The following is a 25,683-nucleotide window of genomic DNA, read 5'->3' as shown; positions in this document are numbered from 1 at the left end:
ACTTGAATATTTTATTAATTAATTCAATTTACATATTGGTCATAGGCTTCACCCACTTCTCCTCCCAATCTTACTCTCTCTCCCATATCCTCCTTCACTGTTCTGCCCCCTACTTACACACCCCAGCTCCTGTAGTCTTATGATAACTGAGTTTGTGTTACTCCCTTAAGGTCTGTTAGGTCAGTTCCATCAGGGTAAAGTGATCAACAAACAGAAAATATACTCCACTAACTAGTGGGCCTGCATGAACTCTAATCAGCACATCAGCTACTTATATGTAGAGGACCTAGTTTGAGACCATGCATTGTCCTTGGTAGATGCATCAGACTCCTTAGGACACTCTTGGCCCCGGTTGATTGGCCCTGGTGATCTTCTTGTGGTATCCCTGTCACACAAATATGAATGAAAAAGTATACAGATGTAACCAACTAAATTGATTTTTCAGTCTTTAGTATCACTTTTATGTGATTGGAAAAACATAAGCCCTCAGCTCAAATGGTAAAAAGAATTTCTTCTATAAATTTGAATAAATTTGAGAGTCTGTGAACACAGTTTAGGTTATCCCAAATTCCATCATACAATGTGGAAGCAGCTTCATGAATTTTCATAGTAACAGAATAAATAAAGAAAACTATAAATCCAATACATCAGTGGAAACCTCAGAGAGGACATTAAATGGCAAAATGGGGCAAGTTATCATACAGGCCCAAGATGGCTATGTGATGTCATTCTCGTCTTTTAGGTTGGCAAAAGCCAGTAGAATGCTGGTTACTATATTCTAAAATGATTTTATTCATCAGCTATAGGATAGATAGATAGATAGATAGATAGATAGATAGATAGATAGATATAGAGATACAGATGCAGATAAAGATATAACTATCATCTTAACCACAGAGGTATCAAAAAAATGGCTACTCGGGGTGCTACAAGTAGCCCATGCTATGGTAAAGAGCCTTTCAAACTACAACCTTGCAATCTCACCACATCAATGAAATTTTTATAGCCAGTCTTTGCAGACACAGCTCTGTCCAGAAATTTTCATGTATACATGTATACATTCCTACAATTCAATATTCAGTATTGGATAATCCTTGAGGAAGACTAATTGTCTTTCTCTCGGTTTTTGCTAATTGCCTGCTTTTGCCCAGTAGATTCTCTCTTAACAGAACATCTAGCCACAGATCCCAGATTAATGTAGTAAAACCAAATGGAATTTCTTTCTGGTGATGGCAAGTCAGAAGGCAGAATCCTTCCTTCAGTAGAACACAGTTTACTTTAGGCTAATGATTTCTGTTAAGCTCCCTCTATTAGGGTCACTCAGACTCTTATCTACCACAGATTTTGTAAAAAGCTTCTGAGGACCCATCCCCAAGTGTCGAAGGCTCTGTGTGACATAGTTCAACTCACCCACCTGCAACAAAGTTCCACTTTGTCCCATTGTGTACTGTCTTAATGTACTTGGGGTTTTCTTCTCTTTCATATGCTACTTTAACTTACTTTTTCCCCCCTGCCTTACCTAGGAAACTCTACTCATTCATTTAATCTGCAAGCTTAAAGAAACACCTTTCCTTTACTACCTTTTTACTACCTTTTGAGTTTTTTTAAAGATTTATTAATTTTTACATTATGTTATGAGTGTTTTGCCTACATGTTTGTTTGTTTACCACTTATGTGCAGGGTCCCTTCAGAGGCCAGTGGAGGACATGGATCCCCTAGAACTGGTGATATACACTATTGGAACCTAAAACTGGCTACTGTGACTTGAATCAGGGTCCTCCATAAAAGCAGCAACTAATCATAACCTATCATTTTTCAAACCCAAGAACACTATTTTGCACATGCTTATTTATTCTTATTTCATTTACTCGAGAGCTCACCTTCTTATATATGTGTGAATACCACAGGTGTCCCTGGTGCCCAAAGATGCCAGAAAGGATCTTATGAACTGGAGATAAACATGTTTCCAAGGCCACCCTGTGAGCACTGAGATGCTAGCTTTTATTCAAAGTGGTCTATCTATAGATAGATGCCCAGGCATCTGTCTATACCACAAAGAGACACTTTAACACAAATAATGCACATAAACTTGTTTGAATTTTCATAAGTGAGTATGAAATTGAATCATTACAAAAGAAAAGGGTATGAAGCTCTTACTTATATTCCTAGTGAATACCTTAGTGACTCTTCTATAACCCAGTGCTTCCATGAGCTGAAACGTCATAAGCACCTATGTATTTAGTAGTCATAGATATGAACAGGTGATATTTTATGCCACATGTACACCAAAAAATATTTGAAACAGTTAAACTTCTGAGAGTTTAGGAGCTGTTTGATGATGTTCCTGGGCTGTAATGAGCTTATTCACACAAGACTTACATGTCACAGGAAAATTCAAAGGCTAGGACCTCTAGGTTCCTGTATTTGATAAAGACTTTTTTAGAAAAACTTACTGACAATACCCATCCTTTTGTTCCTCTGGTTTAGAGTGACTTGGAGAAACTATCAATATTTGCTGACCTTATACTTTGCCATTGAAGAGATAAATAAGGACTCAAACCTGCTTCCCAATATGACCTTGGGTTCCTACATCTACAATGCTTTTAATTCTAATGAAATAACCTTGGAGGGCCCTCGGATGTGGCTGTCTGGAAGGAGAGATTATATCCCTAACTACAAGTGCAACACTCAATACAAAGCTCTAGGAATCATTTCAGGAAACAAGCCAGAATTTTCTGCTGCAATTGCAACACTTTCAGAGCTCTACAATGTCCCACAAGTAAGTTAGAAACATATTTTAAGCATAATCACATCTTAGACCTGACGAAAACAAACAGACCAACAAAAGAACAATAACATAACAAACAAAAGAAAACAGAGAAGTGGATTATGTTTAGTGTAGGCAGATTTCAAATAGCAGTGAACAAATTAATTTGATATGTTAATAGTTAACAGATGGCAGAGTGTGGCAAAATGCATGAACAGTTAATTCTGGGAGTTTCTGAGCAGATCACTTAGTAGTATCCATGATTCTATCTCCAAACAATGGATGATGCACTGTGGATACTCAGTCTGCATTTGATCATAAGTCAAATTCTACAGCAAAGATACCTAACTACCCAATCTAGCATATATACATCTCAAAATTCCTATGGTTGTCAATACCTGACATATGGAAAAAGAAAGTTCAGAACATGTGACTAAGTTTGGAACAATGTTTAATGCCATCACCGATGAAAATCTTTCAAGGAAGTAATGATCTCATTCAGGAAAGTTGATCTCAGAATAGCACCCACAGAGACCAACCACTTAGCTGTATCATCATAATTGACTCTTGCCAGGCTACACTGAAGAAATGCATTGCATCTATCAGCATGCATTACTACAAACAGAAAATGCTAGGTGAGCACAAGAGTCAGCAATAATCAAGATTTAAAAACCCACATGGTAACTCTCATTGTTATCACTCAGTTAAACAATTCATAAATGTATTTTAAGCTAATGTAATAAAAAATAAAGACAATAATGTACATCTGTCTGAGTTTTGTCTCTATCAAATCTATCGAGAGGGATGATACAATAACCCCTGGCAATGAGGCCCCAGGTAATCACAACTTGAGTCATTTTAACTTAGGAAACTGAATCTCTGAAAACTTTGTTAGTCTCTTTCCATATTTGCTTTCTTAATGGTGAAGGTTCTCAGAAATATGGTGTTATGAGACTAGAAAGTACCTGTTAATGCTTTCTGCAGTTTTCTCTACATCAGATATTCTTTTGCATTGTTATTGTAGCAAGAGAGATCTATTGTTTCTTTCAAGCCAATGAACAGCTTATTTACTTCTTGGCTGCTTCAGACACCTCAGTAACTTAGGAGCCTATGATATTTGTAAAAGACTGTATAGCACCACATAATTTTCGGACAAGGTAATATCACAGAAGACATCCTCCTTAACAATATTCAATCCTTTACCCCTCATATTTGAATTATGAAGTCACTTCCTCATAAGGGTGATGATTCCAAATACCTGAAACTCAAAATCACTTTTTTTCTTTGCTTCTTCAGGTCACATATGGATCGTTTGATTCCATGCTTAGTGACAAAGGTACATTCACATCCCTTTATCAGATGTCTACTGAAGACAGAGGTCTAGCCCAAGGGCTAATCTCTTTATTGCTCCACTTTGGCTGGAAGTGGGTGAGGCTCATTGTGTCTGATGATCAGAGAGGAAGGGAGTTTCTCTCTGACCTGAAAGTAAAGATGGTAACAGAAGATATCTGTGTGGCTTTTATAGAAAAACTCACAGAGAATTTGAATGAAAATGTAAACTATGATTATTGTTTGCAAAACTTGAAACAACATACTCAAGTAAATGTGAATTCATTCTATGGTGATATAGATGACTTGCTCTTCTTCTGTGTAGACATTAGTATCTTTGTAGCCAGAAAGAAGGTGTGGATCTTGGCAAAGCCACACTTGACGTAATTAGAGTCTATAATAAATGAAAAGCATGTTATGATAAACCTATTCAGTGGAAGCTTATCATTTTTAAAGAAGAGAACTATCCCTGGATTCAAGCACTTTCTTGAGGCCCCTACACCCTCCCATTACCCAGGAGATGTTTACTTCTCTAAATTCTGGACTGACAAATTTAATTGTTCACCTCCTGCTTCTCGATGTGGAAATTTTAAACCCTGTCCTTTGAATATTTCCCTAAAGTCTAAGGATAAAATAAATGATATGATGACTATTTCTGAGCCAAGCTATTCCTTATGGAGTGCAGTTTATACAGTGGCCCATGCCCTACATAAAATGCTATTGCACAAAACTGAAATGGGATCTAAAGAAGACAGAAACATAGACTGGCTTCTACCATGGCAGGTAAGCCTCACTCATAAGCAGGGGAAGCTTAGAATCTTACATTATTAGTAAGTAATTTGCTGTGGTCAAGCCAATAAAACATTTTCATCTTATAATTAAAAGTACAAGTTAAAATGGAAAAGGGTTTAAGTTTCTCTCCATTTAGTGTGATGTTGACTAGAGGCTTGCTGTATTTTGTCTTTACTATGTTTGGGGATGTGCCTTGTATCCTTGATCTCTCCAAGACTTAGTTAAACATGAATGGGTATTGGATTTTGTCAAATGCCTTTTTGGCATCTAAGATGATCATTTGTTTTTTCTCCTTCAGTTTGTTTATGATTGATTACAGTGATGGATTTCTGTCTATTGAACCTGCATGCCTGGGATGAAGCCTACTTTGTCATGGTGGATGATATCTCTTATGTGTTCTGGATTTTGGTTTGCAAGTATTTTATTGAGTATTTTTGCATCAATGTTCTTAAGAGAGATAGGTTTGAAGTTCTCTTTTATTGGGTCTTTGTGAGGTTTCGGTATCAAGGTGACTCTGTCTTCATAGAATAAGTTTGGTAATGTTCATTCTGCTTCTATTTTGTGGAATAGTTTGAAGAGAATTAGAGTTAGCTCTTTTTTTACTATTTTTTATTAATTACACTTTATTTACTTTGTATCCCCTCTGTGGTTTCCTCCCTCCTCCCCTCCCAATTCCTCCATTCCTTCTCCTTTACCATGCATGCCCCTCCCCAAGTCCACCGATAGGGGAGGACTTCTTTTCCTTCCTTCTGATCCTAGTCTGTTAGGTCTCATCAGGAGTGGCTGCATTGTCTTATTCTGTGTTCTGGTAAAGCTGCTCCCCCATCAGGGGGAGGTGATCAAAGAGCAGGCTAATCAGTTTGTGTCAGGGACAGTCCCTGTACCCAATACTATGGAACCCACAAGGAGACTGAACTGTCATGGGCTACATCTGTGCAGGGGTTCTGGGTTATCTCTCTGCATGCTACTTGGTTTGACTATCAGTCTCAGGGAAGACCCATGTGCCCAGATTTTTTGGATCTGTTGCTCTCCTTGTGGAGTTCCTGTTCCTTCCAGGTCTTACTAATTGCCACTTCTTTCTTAAGATTCCCTGCAATCTCCTCAAAGGTTGGCCATTTGTCTCAGCATCTGCTTTGATAGTTTGTAGGGCAGAGCTTTTCAGAGGCCCTCTGTTGCAGGCTCCTAACTTGTTCCATTTTCCTTCTACTGATATCCATCCTCTTTGCTGTTCTGGATGGGGATTGAGCATTTTAGCCAGAGTTCTCCCTCTTGATTACTTTCTTTAGTATACAGATTTTAGTAGGTTTATCCTATATTATGTCTATATGAGTGAGTACATACCGTGTGTATCTTTCTGCTTCTGAGATAGCCCACTCAGGACAATCTTTTCCAGTTCCCCCCATTTACCTGCAAATTTCATGATTTCCTTGTTTTTTTTACTGCTGGGTAGTATTCCATTGTGTAGATATACCACAATTTCTGTGTCCATTCTACAGTTGAGGGGCATCTGGGTTGTTTCCAGCTTCTGGATATTTCAAATAAAGCTGCTACAAACATGGTTGAGCAAATGTCCTTTTTGTGTACTTGAGCCTCTTTTGGATATATGCCTAGGAGTGGTATGGCTGGATCTTGAGGAAGTGCTATTCCTAATTGTCTGAGAAAGCTCCAGATTGATTTCCAGAGTGGGTATGCAAATTTTCATTCCCAGCAGCAGTGGAGGGAGAGTTCCCCTTTCTCCCTGACCTCTCCAGCATGTGCTATCACTTGAATTTTTGGTATTAGCCATTCTGACGGATGCAAGGTGAAACCTGAGGGTTGTTTTGATTTGCATTTCCCTGAGGGCTAATGACGTTGAGCATTTCTTTAAATGTTTCTCTGCCATTGGATATTCCTCTATAGAGAAATCTCTTATTTTTTAATTGGATTACTTAATTTTTTTTCATTTTAACTTCTTTAGTTCTTTATATATGGTGGATATTAACCCTCTGTCAGATATAGGGTTGGTGAAGATTCTTTCCCAATCTGTAGGCAGTCGTTTTGTTCTGAGGACAGTGTCCTTTGCTTTACAGAAGCTTTTCAGTTTCATGAGGTCCCACTTATTGATTGTTGCTCTTAGAGCCTGTGCTGTTGGTGCTCTGTTCAGGAAGTTGTCTCCTGTGCCAATGAGTTCAAGGCTCTTCCCCACTTCTTATTCTAACAGGTTTAGTGTGTCTGGTTTTATATTGAGGTCTTTGATCCACTTGGACTTTAGTTTTGTAAAAGAAAAAAATCTCAACATCATATGGAATAACAAGAAAACCAGAATTGCTAAAACAATCCTCTACAATGAAAGATCTTCTGGAGGTATCTCCATCTCTGATCTCAAGCTGTACTATAGAGCAACAGTAATAAAACCTGCATGATACTGGCATAGAAACAGAATGGTGGATCAATGGAACGAAATAGAAGACCCATAAATAAACCCACACACTTATGGACACCTGATCTTTGACAAAGATGTCAAAACCATACAATGGAAAAAAGATAGCATCTTCAACAAATGGTGCTGGTCTAACTGGATGTCTACATGTAGAAAAATGAAAATAGATGCATGCTTATCACCCTGCACAAAACTAGAGTTAGCTCTTTTTATGGTTTGTTAAAATTCTGCACTGAAACCCTCTGGCCCTGGGCTTTTTTGTAAGGGATACTTTTGAGACTGTTTAAGTTTCCTTGGGGCATATAGGACTATTTAATCTATTTACACAATCTTGATTTAATTTTGATAAATGGAATCTATCAAGAAAATTGTCCATTTAATTTAGATTTTCAAATATTTTGGCATATAGAGTTTTGTAGTAGACCTAATGATTGTTTGGATTTCATCAGTACCTGTCATCATGTCCCCTTTATCACTTCTGATTTTGCTGATTTGGATAGTTTCTCTCTGCCTTTTAGTTAGTTTGCTTAAGGGTTTGTCTATCTTGCTGATTTTCTCAAAGAACCATTGATTACAGCTCTGAGTTTGATTATTTCTAATCATCTACTCCTCTTGGGTGTGTCTGCTTGTTTTTCCCCCCACCCCCAGGTATTTTATATGTGGCATTAAGTTCTTTGTATGAGATGTCTCAACCTTCTTTCTGGCAGCACTTTGTGCTATGAACTTCCTCTAGCACTGCTTTCATTTTGTCCCATAAGATTTTATTACTATTGCTCTGTAGTACAACTTGAAGTTAGGGATGGAGACACCTCCAAAAGTTCTTTTATTATACAAAAAATTTTTAGCTATTCTGTTTTTTTATGTTGTTGTTTCTTTGTTTTTGTGTTTGATATGAAATTGAGAATTGTTCTTTTAAGGTCTGTGAAGCATTGGGTTGGTATTTTGATAGTAATTGCATTGAATCTGTAGATTGCTTTTAGTAGGATGGCCATTTTTACTATGTTAATTCGACCGGTCCATGAGCATGGGCAATCTTTCCATATTCTGATATCTTTTTCAGAAATGTGAAGTTCTTAACATAGAGGTCTTTCTGTTGCTTGGGCAATTCTACCAAGATATATTACATTATTTCTGGCTATTGTGAAAGATGTTGTTTTTTAATTTTGTTATCAGCCAATTTATCATTTATAGTCAAGAGGAATAGTGATTTTATGAGTTAATTTTATAGCAGACAGCTTACTGAGGGGCTTATCGCCTTGAGAAGATCTCTGGTAAAATTTTGTGGGTCACATATATACTAGTGTATTATCTGTGAATAGGCATATTTTGACTTCTTCATTTCCAATTTGGGCCCCTTGATCTTTTTTAGTTGTCTTATTGCTTTAGCAAGAACATAAAGTACTACACTGAAAAGATTTGAAGAGAGTGGACAGCCTTGTATTGGCCCTGACTTTAGTGTAGTTGCTTTGAGTTTCTCCCCATTTAATTTGATTTTGGCTATCAGCTTGTTGTATATTACCTTTATTATGTTTATATATGGGCCTTATATCCCTGATCTTTACAGGGCTTTTATCATGAAGTGGTGCACGATTTTATCAAAAGCTTTTTTTTTTTGCATCTAATAAGATGAACATGTTTATTTTTTTTTCAGTGAATTACAGTGATGGATCCCTGCATCCTGCATCCCTGGGATGATACCTATTTGATCATAGTGCATGATGTATTTGATGTGGACTTGGACTGGTTTTACCAGTATCTTACTGAGTAATTTTGCATCAAAGTCCATAGGGAAATGGGTTTGAACTTTTCTTTCTTTGTTGGATCCTTGTGTGGTTTAGGTACCAGTGCGACTGTGGATTAATAGCATGAGTTTGGCAATGTTCCTTCTGTTTGATTTTTTTAAATAGTTCCTGAAGTATTGGTATGAGCTCTTCTTTGAAAGTCTGGTAGAATTCCATGCTAAAGCCATCTGGTTCTTGGATTATTATTATTTTTTTTTTTTGGTTGGGAGATTTTGATGACTGCTTCTATTTTCTTAGGGGTTATAGGACACTTTAACCTGCTTACCTGATCTTGATTTAACTTTGGTAAGTTAAATCTATCAGGAAAATCTTCCATTTCCTTTATATTTTTGAAACTTGTGAATACAGTTTTTTGAAATAATATCTAATTATTCTTTGGAGTTATTCCCCCTTTTTATTTCTGAGTTTGTTTATTTGGATACAGTCTCTCTGACTTATTGTTAGTTTGTCTAGAGGTATGTCTATCTTGTTGATGTTCTCTAAAAAGAAAAAAAAATTGCTCTTGGATTCACTGATTCTTTTTATTGTTTCCAGTTTTTCTATGATACTGATTTCATTCATGAGTTTATTTCCTGTTGTCAACTCCTGTTGGGTGTGTTTATTTCTGTCTGTTCTAGAGCTTTTACATATGTTTTTAAATTGCTACTATGATAATTTGTTAATTCTTTTTAGGAAGGAACTTAATACCTTGAAACTTCTCCTTAGCACTGCTTTCATTGTGTCCCAGAAGTTTAGGCATGTTGTCTCTTATTTTCATTGAATTCTAGCAAATCTTTAATTTATTTCTTCCCTGACCCAGTGGTCACTGAATTGTTCAGTTTTTGTTGTTGTTGTTTTTTAGGTTTTCTCATGTTTCCATTGATATTGATATCTAGATTTAATCCATGGTGGTCTGATAAAATAAAAGGGTTATTATAACTTTCTTGTACCTGCTGAGGCTTGTTTTCTGACCAAGTCAATGGGCAATTTTGGAGAAGCTTCTGTAAAGTGCTGAAAAGAAGGCATATTCTTTTTGTCTGGGTGAAAATTCTGTAGATGTCCATTAAATCCATTTGATCTTCCATCTGTTAGTTTAATCTGTCTTCATGACCTGTCTTTGGTGAGTGTGGGGTTTTGAAGTCTTCTATTACTGTGGCAGTATTAGTGTATAATTTAAGCTTTACTAATGTTACTTTTACAAATGTAGATGCCCTTGTATTTGGAGCAAAATATTCAAAATTAAGACACCATCTTGGTACATTTTTTTTATCATATGTATCCTTTTGCTGTGAGATGTGTCCTTTCTCATCTCTTTTGAATAAATTCAGTTAAAAGATTATTTCATTAGATATTAGGACGGCTTCTTTCAATTTGCTTCTTGGGTCAGTTTCCTTGAAAAAAATTTTTCCAGCCCTTCACTCTGAGGTAATATCCTCCTTTGTTTTTAAGATGTGTTTTTTTTTTTGTATGCATCAGATTGATCCTGTTTAAGCATCCATTCTCTTAGTCTGTGTCTTTTTATTGAGGAATTGAGTCCATTGACATTGAGTGATATTATGATTAATGGTTGCTCATGCTTGTTATTTTGATTTTTATGATTGCATTGAGTGTGTGTTTGTCTTCTTTTGTTTTTGCAACAGTGGTATTATTTATTTTCTGTGTTTCTTTGGGTGTTGTTTATTTCCTTTGGTTGGAGTTTTCCTTCTAGTAACTTCTGTACAGTTGTGAAGCATAGACAGTGGCACTTTTAATTCCACAGCATTGCCTCTTACTTGCTGTGAAGTCACTAGAGTTGAATCCTTAGTAACCAAGTGTACTGGGTCCCGCCATTTTGGATCCTCTTCAAATCTACATCTTCTAAATGGAAATATTTTCTGGTGCTGGAGAAAGACACTGGACCTTTTCCAACTAAGGTCATGCTACACACTACACTATCTCCCATCTCATAGACAATATTTCAACTTGTGTTCAGTAGCTCTTGCATTATTTCTATGGAAAATAATGTTAATCTCACTAAACAACTGGGGAGACAAATAAACAAACTAAGCATCTTAAAAAAGAAAGCCATGTTAGAGAGAGGAAAAATAAACTTCTCTTTAAAGTCAGCTAGTAATCTGTGTGGGCCACTCATATCATATGATGTCTCTCTTCAGCTGCATCCATTTCTGAGAAAAATTAAATTTATAAATGCTGCTGGAGATGAAATAAGCTTTGACAAGAATAAGAATATTATGGAAATGTATGATATACAAAACTTTATTGCATATAGTTTTTGAAATGCATTACTACTTAAAGTGGGAGAGTTTGTCTTCAAGAGTGCACAAGATCAAGGCTTTTTCATCAATGAAGTTCTGATTCAATGGCCAAGCAACTACAAACAGGTCTGGAAAATTTTCAGTATTTAATATGAAAAAAATTATTTGTAAAGAATTATAAAAATTAACTGTGTAATGATTCTTTGAACTTTTAAAATAATTGTGAAATTTTAAATTCTTAGTTCTATTGTGACTGTGAGCTTGTGTGTGGGTGTTCATGCACATGAGAACATGTTCTTGTTAAGTCCACAGTCAACTGTGGTTATCTTCCTCAGTTACTGTCAACTATATTTTTATCTCTGTGAAACGTTTACTTTCTGATTTTCTGAACTCAGTGGACAGCATTACTTAGGTTCTCTCTCTGTCTTCATGATCCAAAGTTTGGATTACAGTCCTATTTTTCTGCACCCAACTTTTCTTCCATCCTTTCATCATGATCAAATTCACGTTTTCCTGTTTATGTGGCATCCATGTTAAATACTAAAACATCTCTTTAGTTCTGTTCAATGATTTTAAATCAGAAATGAACCAATATTTCAGAATTACATATATGTATATATACATACACATATAAATATACATACAAATGCACACATAATGTCAGCTAATTCCTTAGCTAGAATTAAATGAATTGAATTTGAATGTTTGTGTTCATTCATACTGCAGTGAATGAATAATTGAGAGCTCATGGTTATATAGAGGCATGTATGAGTGTTTCTATATGTAAACACACACATGCACACAAACTTATGTAAATTTTTACATATGTTATTTTTACATACAAATGCACACATAATGTCAGCTAATTCCTTAGTTAGAATTTGATGAATTGAATTTGAATGTTTGTGTTTGTTCATAATGCAGTGAATGAATATTTGAGAACACCTGGTTATATAGAGGCATGTATGAGTGTTTCTATATGTAAACATACACGCTCACAAACTTATGTAAATTTACATATATGTTAATTATACAGGCTAGCTGATGATCAAGCATTCTTCCATTCACACAATTCATACTCAAGCATATCAATAATTTTACAAGGTTGTGAGCTAGCATATATAATTAATAAATTATGGATTTGGACACAAGACATTTTTGTAAACAATGTGTATGAGCTGCCCGATATGTGTGTCAGGAACTGAACTCATATTTCAGTGCAAGAGCTGTATGAACTCTTAACAGCTGATCCAGTTATCCAGAAACATATTCTGTTAATAGGTCCATATGAAACTGAATCCAAACCAATGCAGAAAAGAGGTTTAAGATAGAAATATTTCCTATCCTACAAAATTTCTAACATATAACAAACTAAAATTGCATTAGAATTTTATTAGTTATGTGATGAAGAATGCAACTGGTGAAAGTCCGATTTGATGTTGTCACTAAAATTTGAAAAGAAAGGCATAGAACAATCCCTAGCATTGGGAGTCAAGGGTAAAAGTCACAGTAACAGATTATAATTCACCAATGGCCAAACCATTTTCATGATAAAATTGAACTTCCTTTTGAAGCCGTATCAGAGTGCATGGGTGTTACTACAAGACTGGAAATATAAAGGTAGAAACAAGTGTGCTTGGAGGCAAGTATGATTGAATTATTGTCTTAAAAACCAACTGTTCCAAAATTCATACAGTATAATGAGTTCTGATTTGTTGCATCACAGAAGAGAATATGTTGATGCCCTATACATTTCACACAGGCTAGGCAGTAGTGAGTCATAGTTTGGTCACCATAAAGGGATGTTGAACATTTAGTATTGGAAAGCATGGTAAGTTTAAATCTCCATTCTACATTCCCACATTAAAACCTCAGAGTTCCTCATAAACAAATACAATTTTCTTTTTTTTTTCAGGTGTTTTCTTTTTTTTATTTTTCTTTTTAGTTACATTTTGTTAACTCTGTGTCTCAGCTGTATCCCGCTCCCTCATTCCCTCCCCAACCCCACACTCCCTCCCTGGTCTCCTCCCTGCCCCTTTCCAAGTCCCCTGATAGGGGAGGACCTCCTTCCCTTTCATCTGACCCTGTTTTATCAGGTATCTTCAGGGCTGGCTGCAAAGTCCTCCTCTGTGGCCTAACAGACTGCTCCTCCCCTGGGGGGGTGTCAAACAGCCTGCCCTTGAGATCCTGTTAGAAATAGTCCGTGTTCCCCTTACTTTGGAAAACTACTTGGTTACTGAGCCACCACAGGCCACATCCGAGCAGAAGTTCTAGGTTATATCCATAGATGGTCCTTGGTTGAGTGTCAGTCTCAGAAAAGACCCTGTGCCCAGATATATTTGATCCTTGTAGAGCTCCTATCTTTTCCATATCATACTAACTTCCCTTCTTTCATATGATTCCCTGCACTCTGCCAAGGGTTTGGTTATGAGTCTTAGTGTCTGCTTTGAAACACTGCTAGGTAGAGTCTTTCAGATGCCTTTTGTGGTAGACTCCTGTCATAAGTTCAATGCACATCCCATTTGTCTTTCTAAATGAGGATTAATCACCTTCGCCTGTGTCCACTTTCTTGATTATCTTCTTTAGGTATGTAGATTTCATTATGTTTATCATGTCTTGTAGGTCTATATAAGCGAGTATATACCAAGTTTGTCTTTCTCCTTCTGGGATACTTCACTCAGAATGATCTTTTCTAGATCCCACCACTTGCCTGCAAATTTCATGATTTCCTCCTTTTTGATTGCTGAGTAGTATTCCATTGTGTAAAAATACCACAATTTCTGTATCCATTCCTCCGTTGATGGACATCTGGGTTGTTTCCAAGTTCTGGCTATTACAAATAAAGCTGCTACGAACATGGTTGAACAAATGTCCTTGTTGTGTACTTGAGCAAATTTTGGGTATATACCTAGGAGTGGTATAGCTGGGTCTTGAGGTAGCACTACTCCTAGTTGTCTGAGAAAGCGCCAGATTGACTTCCAGAGTGGTTGAACCAGTTTACATTCCCACCAGCAATGGAGGAGGGTTCCCTTTTCTCCACAACCTCTCCAGCATGTGTTGTCACTTGAGTTTTTCATCTTGGCCATTCTGATGGGTGTAAGGTGAAATCTCAGGGTTGTTTTGATTTGCATTTCCCTAATGGCTAATGAGGTTGAGCATTTCTTTAAGTGTTTCTCTGCCATTCGATGTTCCTCTTTCGAGAATTCTCTGTTTAGCTCTGTTCCCCATTTTTTAAGTGGATTACTTGGTTTGCTGCTTCTTTAGTTCTTTATATATACTTGATATTAGTCCTCTGTCAGATAAAGGGTTGGTGAAGATTCTTTCCCAATCTGTAGGCTGTCTATTTGTTTTGATGACAGTGTCTTTTGCTTTACAGAAGCTTTTCAGTTTCATGAGGTCCCATTTATTTATTGTTGCTCTTAAAGCCTGTGCTGTTGGTGTTCTGTTCAGGAAGTTGTCTCCTGTGCCAATGAGTTCTAGGCTGTTTCCCACTTTTTTTTCCAGCTGATTTAGAGTATCTGGTTTTATGTTGAGGTCCTTGATCTACTTGGACTTTAGTTTTGTGCAGGGTGATAAATATGGATCTATTTTCATTTTTCTGCATGTAGACATCCAGTTGGTCCAGCACCATTTGTTGAAGATGCTGTCTTTTTTCCATTGAATGGATTTGGCTTCTTTGTCAAATATTGAGTATTCATAGCTGTTTGGGTTTATTTCTGGGTCTTCTATGCGATTCCATTGATCCTCCTTTCTGTTTCTATGCCAATACCATGCAGTTTTTATTACTGTTGCCCTGTAGTACAACAAATACAATTTTCATAGGTTATGTGTATTTAGCCTAAACTATTTTAAACTGATGTTCAAAAAGTGACCAGTTTTTCTGTTTTGCCTTCAGACTCCTCAATCTGTATGTACACAGAGCTGTGGTCCAGGATTCTGGAAAGTTCTACAAAAAGACAGACTAGTTTGCTGTTTTTCTTGTGCATTTTGTCCAGAGCAGAACATTTCCAACCAGACGGGTAGAAAAATAATATTTTTACTCAAAATGTTTGGGAATGGAGACGGGGAAAGTTAAGTGACTTTCATGTCATAATGTAGTGCTGTTCCCTATGTCTCTAACATTCATCCCTTAATCCATTATTAATCATTGCTGAAGCCACACAATGTGTGAAGTTTAGAGTAGCAATTCTCATGCTATTGTGTCATATGCTCCCTACTTTTAAAAACCTGCCTTTTGGTGCATGGAATGGCCATCTTAGCTCTTGCAGTGTACCAGCTCTTGCAGTGTTCCCCATTAAATATGAGATCTCCAGTTTTCCGGATCGATTTGTATTTCTGTGGTTAACAAACCTAATGATTCTTGCCTCAAAGTAACTCCAGGAAAACTACATGTCTAATTGTTTCTGAATGCACAAGAAACTGAACTGCATTTACAACACAGTTGTCATTTTCAGTATCAACAATAGAAAAAAAGCAAGTCTTTGTAAATGAAAATATGGCTGCCTGTTTAGGGTTGTGGTCAACTGTGTGATAACATATATAAGTAACATCATATGGAATGAGCAGGTTGCATTGTTATATACAAACACACGCACAAAGACACAAACATATTTAATGAGAAAAGAGGCTATGTATTTAAGAGTGAATAAATATATGGTGGGTCCAGGAGAAGGTTTAGAGAAATGAAAAAGAAGAGGCATAGTGAGGTAATTACATTATTTTTAAAATGAAAATTTTTACAAAAAAGAAAAAGTCAGAAGGAAAATACATTAATATAATGATGAGAATCTACTATTTATTATATTTAAAAGGCCAATCCTTAGACAACCATAATACAAACATAATTTTTATGTATTATTGCAAATGATCAAATGTTGAAAATTAAATATTCTTTATATTTTAAGATCTAATGCTATCATAGGTTAAATTCCTTGCAGAGTAAAACATGACTTCAATTCCTATGTTAAAAAGATATGGAGTGAGCAGGCAGCCTTGCCTTATACCTGATTTCAGTGAAATAATGAAGCTTACATAGGTCATGAATCAAATCCCTAATAGAAGTCCTCAATTGGGATTGATTTGAGTTTCTCTCTGTTTAGGTTAATGTTTTCTATAGGGTTGCTGTATATTGACTTTACTATGTTTAGGTATGTGCTTTTTGTCCCTGATCTCTCCAAAATTTTATACATGAACAGGCGTTGGATTTTTGGCTTCTATGGACATGATCATGGAATTCTTACCCTTCTGTTTGTTTATGTGGTGTATTAAATTGATGGATTTCTATAGACTGGACCACTCCTGCATGCCTGGGATAAAGCTTATGGGACAGTGGTGGATGATATCTTTTATGTGTTCTTGTATTTAGTTTGGAAGTATTTTACTGAGGTTTTTGTGTCAGTGTTCATGAGGGAAATTGGTCTGAAGTTCATGTCTTTCTTGGGTCTTGACTGTGACATGACTGCATCTTCATAGAATCAATTTGTTAATGTTCCTTCTGTTTCTTTTTTGTGGGATAGTTTGAAGAGTATTGGTATTTACTATTCTTTGAAGGTCTGATTGAATTCTGAGCTGAAACCATCTGGCCCTGGGCTTTTTTGGATGGGGACTTTTGATGACTTCCTCTCTTTCCTTAGGGAAGATAGGATGTTTTATTTACCTGATCTTGATTTAACTTTGGTAAGTAGAATCTATCACTAAAATTGGCCATTTTATATAGATATTAAATTTTTGTGATGTATACACTTTTGAAGTAAGACCTAATGATTCCTTTGATTTCTGCACTTCTATCATTCTTTTCCTTTTTTATTTTGTTCATTTAGATAGTGTCTTTCTGCCTTTTAGTTACTTTGGTTAAGAGGTTGTCTCTCTGGTTGATATTCTCAAAGAACCAGCTCTTGGTTTTGTTGAGTCATTGAATCATTTCATTTCTAGTATGTTGATTTCAGCACTGAATTTTATTATTTCCAGACCTCTACTCCTCTTGGCCCTGTCTACATCTTGTTTTATTCTAGGTATTTCAGGTGTGTCATTAGATTGCTTGTAAGAGGTGTCTCAAATTCCTATATGAAGGCACTTAGTGCTATGAATTTTCCTCTTAGCACTGCTTTCATTGTGTCCCATAAGTTTGGGCATGCTGTGGTTTAATTCTTATTGAATTCTAGGAAATCTTTAAATACTTTATTTAATTCCATGACACCTGTCATTGAGTAGAGTTGTTTAGGTTCCATGTGTATGAGTAGGCATTTTGTTCTTTCTGTCATTGTTGAAGTACAGATTTAGAACATGGTTGTGTAATTGGATCCAAGGGATTATTTCAGTCTTATTGTATGTGTTAAGACTTGCTTTTTGCCTGAATATATGTTCAATTTTGGAGAAAGTTCCTTGGTTTGCAGAGAAGAAGGCATATTTGTGCCTGGGTGAAAATTTTTGTGGACTTCTATTAGGTATTTGATTCATGACCTATATAAGCTTCATTATTTCACTGTTTAGCTTCTGTGGCAATGATCTGTCACTTGGTGAGAGTAAGGTAATGAAGTTTACCATTATTACTGTTTTGGGACTGATGTGTGTTGAAGTTTTAATAATGGTTCTTTTAAAAATGCAGGTGCCCTTCTATTTGTGGCATTGTTGTTCAAGATATTGTTGTCCTCATGGTGAATTTTTCTGTAATGAGAATGAAGTATCCTTCACTTCTCTTTTGATTAATTTTGGTTGGAAGACTATTTTATTAGATATTAAGATGGTACTGCCACTTGCTCCTTAGGTCCATTTGATTGGAAAACATTTTTCTAGCACTTTACTCCAAGGTAGTGTCTATCTGTGGGGCTAAAGTGTGTTTATTGTATGCAACAGGATGTTGGATCTTGTTTCCATAACTATTCTGTTAGCATGTGTCTTTTTATTGGATTGCTGATTTCATTGATGTTGAGAGATACTAGTCACCAATGAATATGAGCTCCATTTATTGTGGCGTTATTGTGGATAGTGTGTTTGTGAGCTTGTTTTTTTTTCTTTTATTTTTTTTTACTTTATTTTTTTATTATTCTCATTAGTTACATTTTGTTAATTCTGTATCCCAGCTGTATCCCTCATTCCCTCCCCAATCCCACCCTCCCTCCCTCATCTTCTCCCTGCCCCTTTCCAAGTCCACTGATAGGGAAGGACTTCCTCCCCTTTCATATTACTCTGTTTTATCAGGTATTTTCAGGACTGGCTGCAAAGTCCTCCTCTGTGGCCTAACAGTACTGCTCCTCCCTTGGGAGGTGGGGAGGTCAAAGAGCCAGTCATTTAGTTCCTGTTAGAAATAGTCCTTGTTCCCCTTACTATGGGAAACCAATTGATTACTGAGCTATCACAGGTCACATCCGAGCAGAGGTTCTAAGTTTTATCCTCTCATGGTCTTTGGTTGAGTGTCCATCTCAGAAAAGACCCTGTGCCCAGATATGTTTTGTCCTTGTGGAGCTCCTATCCTTTCCACATCAAACTCCCCTTCTTTCATATGATTCCCTGCACTCTGCCGAAGGTTTGGTTATGAGTCTTAGTATCTACTTTGGAACACTGCTAGGTAGAGTCTTTCAGATGCTTTCTGCGGTATACTCCTGTCATACGTCCAATGCATATCCTATTTGTCTTTCTAAATGAGGATTGATCATCATACCTCGAGTCCGCTATCTTCATTATCTTCTTTAGGTGTATAGATTTCATTATGTTTATCATATCTTTTAGGTCTATATAAGCAAGTATATTCCATGTTTGTCTTTCTCCTTCTGGGATACTTCACTCAGAATGATCTTTTCTAGTTCCCACCATTTGCCTGCAAATTTCATGATTTCCTCCTTTTTGATTGCTGAGTAGTATTCCATTGTGTAAAAATACCACAATTTCTGTACCCATTCCTCCATTGATGGACATCTGGGTTGTTTCCAGGTTCTGGCTATTACAAAAAAAGCTGCTATAAACATGTTTGAGCAAATGTCCTTATTGCGTACTTGAGCAAATTTTGGGTATATGCCTAGCAGAGGTATAGCTGGGTCTTGAGGAAGCACTATTCCTAATTGTCTGAGAAAGCGCCAGATTGACTTCCAAAGTGGTTGTACCAGTTTACATTCCCACCAGCAGTGGAGGAGGGTTCCCCTTTCTCCACAACCTCTCCAGCATGTGTTGTCACTTGAGTTTTTCATCATGGCCATTCTGATTGGTGTAAGGTGAAATCTCAGGGTCATTTGGATTTGCATTTCCCTAATGGCTAATGATGTTGAGCATTTCTTTAAGTGTTTCTCTGCCATTCTATATTCCTCTATCAAGAATTCTCTGTTTAGTTCTGTTTCTCATTTTTTAATTGGATTACTTAATTTGTTTCATTTTAACTTCTTTAGTTCGTTATATATGGTGGATATTAGCCCTCTGTCAAATAAAGGGTTGGTGAAGATTTTTTCCCAGTCTGTAGGCAGTCGTTTTGTTTTGATGACAGTGTCCTTTGCTTTACAGAAGCTTTTCAGTTTCATGAGGTCCCATTTATTGATTGTTGCTCTTAAATCCTGTGCTGTTGGAGTTCTGTTCAGGAAGTTGTCTCCTGTGCCAATGAGTTCTAGGCTGTTCCCCAATTTTTCTTCTAGAAGATTTAGCATATCTGGTTTAATGTTGAGGTCTTTGATCCATTTAGACTTTAGTTTTGTGCAGGGTGATAAATGTGGATCTATTTTCATTTTTCTGCATATAGACATCCAATTAGACCAGCATCATCTGTTGAAGGAGCTATCTTTTTTCCATTGAATTGTTTTGGCTGCTTTGTCAAAAATCAAGTATTCATAGATACATGGGTGTATTTCTGGGTCTTCTATTCGGTTCCATTGATCCTCCTTTCTATTTCAATGCCAATACCATGCAGTTTTTATTACTATTGCTCTGTAGTACAACTTGAGATCGGGGATGGAGATACCTCCAGATGATCTGTTGTTGTACAGGGTTGTTTTGGAGATTCTGGGGTTTTTTGTTTCTCCATATTAAGCTGAGAATCTTTTTTTCAAGGTCTGAAAAGAATTGAGTTGGTATTTTGATGGGAATTGCATTGAATCTGTAGATTGCTTTTGGCAGGATGGCCATTTTCACAATGTTAATCCTACCAATCCATGAGCACAGTAGATCTTTCCATCTTCTGAGATCTTCTTCAATTTCTTTCTTCAGAGACTTGAAGTTTTTCTCAAACAGGTCTTTCACTTGTTTGGTTAATGTCATGCCAAGTTACTTTATGTTATTAGTGACTATTGTGAAGAGTGTTGTTTCCCTAATTATTTTTTCAGGCCTTTTGTCTTTTGTGTAAAGGAGGGCTTCTGATTTTTTTGAGTTGATTTTGTATCCTGCCACTTTGCTGAAGGTGTTTATCAGCTGGAGGAGTTCTCTGGTTGAATTTTTGGGGTCATTCATGTATACTATCATATCATCTGCGAATAGTGACACTTTGACCTCTTCCTTTCCAATTTGTATCCCCTTGATCACCTTTAGTTGTCTTATTTCTCTGGCTAGGACTTCAAGTACTATGATGAAGATCTATGGAGAGGGTGGGCAGCCTTGTCTTGTCCCTGATTTCAGTGGGATTGATTTAAGTTTCCCTCCATTGAGTTTGATGTTGGCTTGCTGTATATTGCCTTTACTGTTTAAGTATGTGCCTTGTATCCCTGATCTCTCCAATACTTTAAACATGAATGGGTGTTGGACTTTGTCAAATGCTTTTTCGGCATCCAAGGAGATGATCATGTGGTTTTTCTCCTTCAGTTTGTTTATGTGGTGGATTACATTGATGGATTTCCATATGTTGAACCACCCTTGCATGCCTGGGATGAAGCCTACTTGTTCATGGTGGCTGATATCTTTGATGTGTCCTTGGATTCGGTTTGCAAGTATTTTATTGAGTATTTTTGCATCAATGTTCATAAGAAAGATAGGTCTGAAGTTCTCTTTTTTTGTTGGGACTTTGTGTGGTTTTGGTATCAGGGTGACTGTTGCTTCATAGAATGAGTTTGGTAGTGTTCCTTCTGTTTCTATTTTGTGGAATAGTTTGAGGAGAATTGGTATTAGCACTTCTTTGAAGGTCTGGTAGAATTCTGCGTTGAAACCATTGGTCCCAGGGCTTTTTTTGGAGGGGAGACTGTGAATGACTGCTTCAATTTCCTTGGGGGATATAGGGATATTCAGTCTTTCTACCTGATCTTCACTTAATGTTGATAGATGGAATCTATCAAGAAAATTGTCCATTTCGTTTAGATTTTCAAATTTTGTGGTGTATAGGCTTTTGTAGTATGACCTAATGATTGTTTGAATTTCTTCGGTGTCTGTAGTTATGTCCCCTTTTCATTTCTGATTTTGCTGATTTAGATAGATTCTCTCTGCTTTTTAGTTAGCTTGGCTAAGGGTTTGTCTATCTTATTGATCTTCTCAAAGAACCAGCTTTTTGTTTCATTGATTTTTTGAATAGTTTTATTTGTTTCTAATTGATTGATTTCAGCCCTGAGTTTGATTATTTCCAGCCTTCTGCTCCTCTTGGGTGTATCTGCTTCTTTTTTTCTAAGGTTTTCAGTTGGGCCATTAAGTTACTTGTATGTGATGTTACAAATTTCTTCTTGAAGGCACTTAGTGCTATAAATTTTCCTCTGAGCACTGCTTTCAATGTGTCCCATAAATTTGGGTATGTTTTGCCTTCATTTTCATTGAGTTCTAGGAAGTCTTTAATTTCTTTCTTTTTTTTTCTTTTTTTTTAAATCTTTTATTTATTTTTTATTAATTACACTTTATTCATTTTGTATCCCCCCATAAGCCCCTCCCTCCTCCCCTGCCAATCCCACCCTCCCTCCCCTTTCTGCATGCATGCCACTTCCCAAGTCCACTGATAGGGGAGGTCCTCCTCTCCTTCTTTCTGATCTTAGTCTATCAGTTCTCATCAAAAGTGGCTGCATTGTCCTCTACTGTGGCCTGGTAAGGCTGCTCCCCCCCAGGGGGAAGTGATCAAAGAGCAGGCCAATCAGATTATGTCAGAGGCAGTCCCTCTTCCCATTACTATGTAACCCACTTGGACACTGAACTGCCATGGGCTACACCTGTGCAGAGGTTCCAGGTCATCTCCACAAATAGTCCTTGGTTGGAGTAGGAGTCTCTGGGAAGTTCCCTGTGTTCAAATTATCTTGTTCTGTTGCTCTGCTTGTGGAGTTCCCGTTCCCTCCAGCTCTTACTATTTCCCACTTCTTACATAAAATTCCATTCACTCTGCCCATCAGTTGGCCATCAGGCTCAGCATCTGCTTTGACAGTCTATACTGCAGAAGCTTTCAGAGGCCCTCTGTGGCAGGTTTCAAGGTGGTTTCCTGTTTTCTTCTGGCTTTCAGAGGCCCTCTGTAGCGGGTTCCGAGGTTGTTTCCTATTTTCGTTTTCTTCTGATGTACATCCTCTTTGCCTTTCAGGATGGGGATTGAACATTTTAGTTAGGGTCCTCTCTTTTGCTTAGTTTGTTTAGATGTACAGCTTTTAGTGGGTTTATTCTATATTGTATGTTTATATGAGTGAGTATATACCGTGAGTGTCTTTTTGCTTCTGGGTCAACTCACTCAGGATGATCCTTTCCAGGTCCCACCATTTACCTGCAAATTTCATGATTTCCTTATTTTTCATTGCTGAGTAATACTCCATTGTATAGATGTACCACAGTTTCTGCATCCATTCTTCAGTTGAGGGGCATCTGGGTTGTTTCCAGCTTCTGGCTATTACAAATAAAGCTGCTACAAACATGGTTGAACAAATGTCCTTGTTGTGTACTTGCGCCTCTTTTGGGTATATGCCTAGGAGTGGTATGGCTGGATCTTGAGGAAGCGCTATTCCTAGTTGTCTGAGAAAGCGCCAGATTGATTTCCAAAGTGGTTGTACCAGTTTACATTCCCACCAGCAGTGGAGAAGCGTTCCCCTTTCTCCACAACCTCTCCAGCATGTGTTGTCCCTTGAGATTTTCATCTTGGCCATTCTGATGGGTGTAAGGTGAAATCTCAGGGTTGTTTTGATTTGCATTTCCCTAATGGCTAATGAGGTTGAGCATTTCTTTAAGTGCTTCTCTGCCATTCGATATTCCTCTGCAGAGAATTCTCTCTTTAGCTCTGTTCCCCATTTTTTAAGTGGATTACTTGGTTTGTTGCTTTTCAGCTTGTTTAGTTCTTTATATATATTGGATATGAGTCCTCTGTCAGATAGAGGGTTGGTGATGATTCTTTCCCAATCTGTAGGCAGTCGCTTTGTTTTGATGACGGTGTCCTTTGCTTTACAGAAGCTTTTCAATTTCATGAGGTCCCATTTATTGATTGTTGCTCTTAGAGCCTGTGCTGTTGGTGTTCTGTTCAGGAAGTTTTCTCCTGTACCAATGAGTTCTAGGGTATTCCCCACTTTTTTTTCTAGCCGATTTAATGTGTCTGGTTTTATGTTGAGGTCTTTGATCCACTTGGACTTCAGTTTTGTGCAGGGTGATAAGTATGGATCTATTTTCATTTTTCTACATGTAGACATCCAGTTGGACCAGCACCATTTGTTGAAGATGCTATCATTTTTCCATTGTATGGTTTTGGCATCTTTGTCAAAAATCAGGTGTTCGTAAGTGTGTGGGCTTATTTCTGGGTCTTCTGTTCGATTCCATTGATCCACCATTCTGTTTCTATGCCAGTACCATGCAGTTTTTATAACTGTTGCTCTATAGTACAGCTTGAGATCAGGGATGGAGATACCTCCAGAAGATCTTTTATTGTAGAGGATTGTTTTAGCAATTCTCGGTTTCTTGTTATTCCATACGAAGTTGAGAATTTTTCTTTCCAGGTCTGTAAAGAATTGTGTTGGCAATTTGATGGGAATTGCATTAAATCTGTAGATTGCTTTTGGTAAGATGGCCATTTTTACTATGTTAATCCTGCCAAGCCATGAGCATGGGAGATCTTTCCATCTTCTCATATCTTCCTCTAATTCTTTCAGAGACTTGAAATTTTTTTCATACAAGTCTTTGACTTCCTTGGTTAGGGTTACGCCAAGGTACTTTATGTCATTTGTGGCTATTGTGAATGGTGTTGTTTCTCTAATTTCTTTCTCAGCCCTTTTTTCTTTTGTATACAGGAGTGCTACTGATTTTTTTGAGTTAATTTTGTATCCGGCCACTTTGCTGAAGGTGTTTATCAGCTGTAGGAGTTCCCTGGTAGAGTTTTTGGGGTCACTCATATATACTATCATATCATCTGCAAATAGTGATAATTTGACTTCTTCCTTTCCCATCTGTATCCCCTTGATCTCCTTAGACTGTCTTATTGCTCTAGCAAGGACTTCCAGCACTATGTTGAAGAGATATGGAGACAGTGGGCAGCCTTGTCTTGTCCCTGATTTCAGTGGGATTGCTTTAAGTTTCTCTCCGTTCAGTTTGATGTTGGCTATAGGCTTGCTGTATATCGCCTTTACTATGTTTAGATATGTGCCTTGTATCCCTGATCTCTCCAGTACTTTAAACATGAATGGATGTTGGATTTTGTCAAATGCTTTTTCAGCATCTAGGGAGATTATCATGTGGTTTTTTTCTTTCAGTTTGTTAATATGGTGGATCACAATGATGGATTTCCATATATTGAACCACCCCTGCATACCTGGGATGAAGCCTACTTGGTCATAGTGGATAATATCTTTGATGTGTTCTTGGATCCGGTTTGCAAGTATTTTGTTAAGTATTTTTGCATCAATGTTCATAAGGGAGATTGGCCTGAAATTCTCTTTCTTTGTTGAGTCTTTGTGAGGTTTAGGTACCAAGGTGATTGTGGCTTCATAGAATGAGTTTGGTAATGTTCCTTCTGTTTCTATTTTGTGGAATAGTTTGAAGAGAATTGGAGTTAGCTCTTCTTTGAAGGTCTGGTAGAATTCTGCACTGAAGCCATCTGGTCCTGGGCTTTTTTTGGATGGGAGACTTTTGATGACTGCTTCTATTTCTTTGGGGGATATAGGACTATTTAGTTGATTTACTTGGTCCTGATTCAGCTTTGGTGAGTCAAATCGATCAAGAAAATTGTCCATTTCATTTAGATTTTCAAATTTTGTGGCATATAGACTTTTGAAGTAAGTCCTAATGATTGTTTGGATTTCCTCAGTGTCTGTAGTTATGTCCCCCTTTTCATTTCTGATTTTGTTGATTTGGGTGGTGTCTCTCTGCCTTTTAGTTAGCTTGGCTAAGGGTTTGTCTATCTTGTTGATTTTCTCAAAGAACCAGCTCTTGGTTTCATTGATTCTTTGAATTGTTTTATTTGTTTCTAATTGATTGATTTCAGCCCTGAGTTTGATTATTTCC

The 25,683-nt window shown here is 37.1% G+C and overlaps 1 pseudogene; it reads left to right on the top strand.

Moving 5' to 3' along the window:
- The first annotated feature begins 683 nt into the window (after window positions 1-683).
- LOC129681277 (vomeronasal type-2 receptor 26-like) lies at window positions 684-15,418 on the top strand (annotated as a pseudogene).
- Window positions 15,419-25,683: the final 10,265 nt, after the last annotated feature.

Source organism: Psammomys obesus, unplaced genomic scaffold (genome assembly GCF_907164565.1).
Source record: "Psammomys obesus unplaced genomic scaffold, mPsaObe1.curated_primary_1811, whole genome shotgun sequence".
Lineage (NCBI taxonomy): Eukaryota > Metazoa > Chordata > Mammalia > Rodentia > Muridae > Psammomys > Psammomys obesus.
This window is presented reverse-complemented; position numbering and strand designations above follow the sequence as displayed.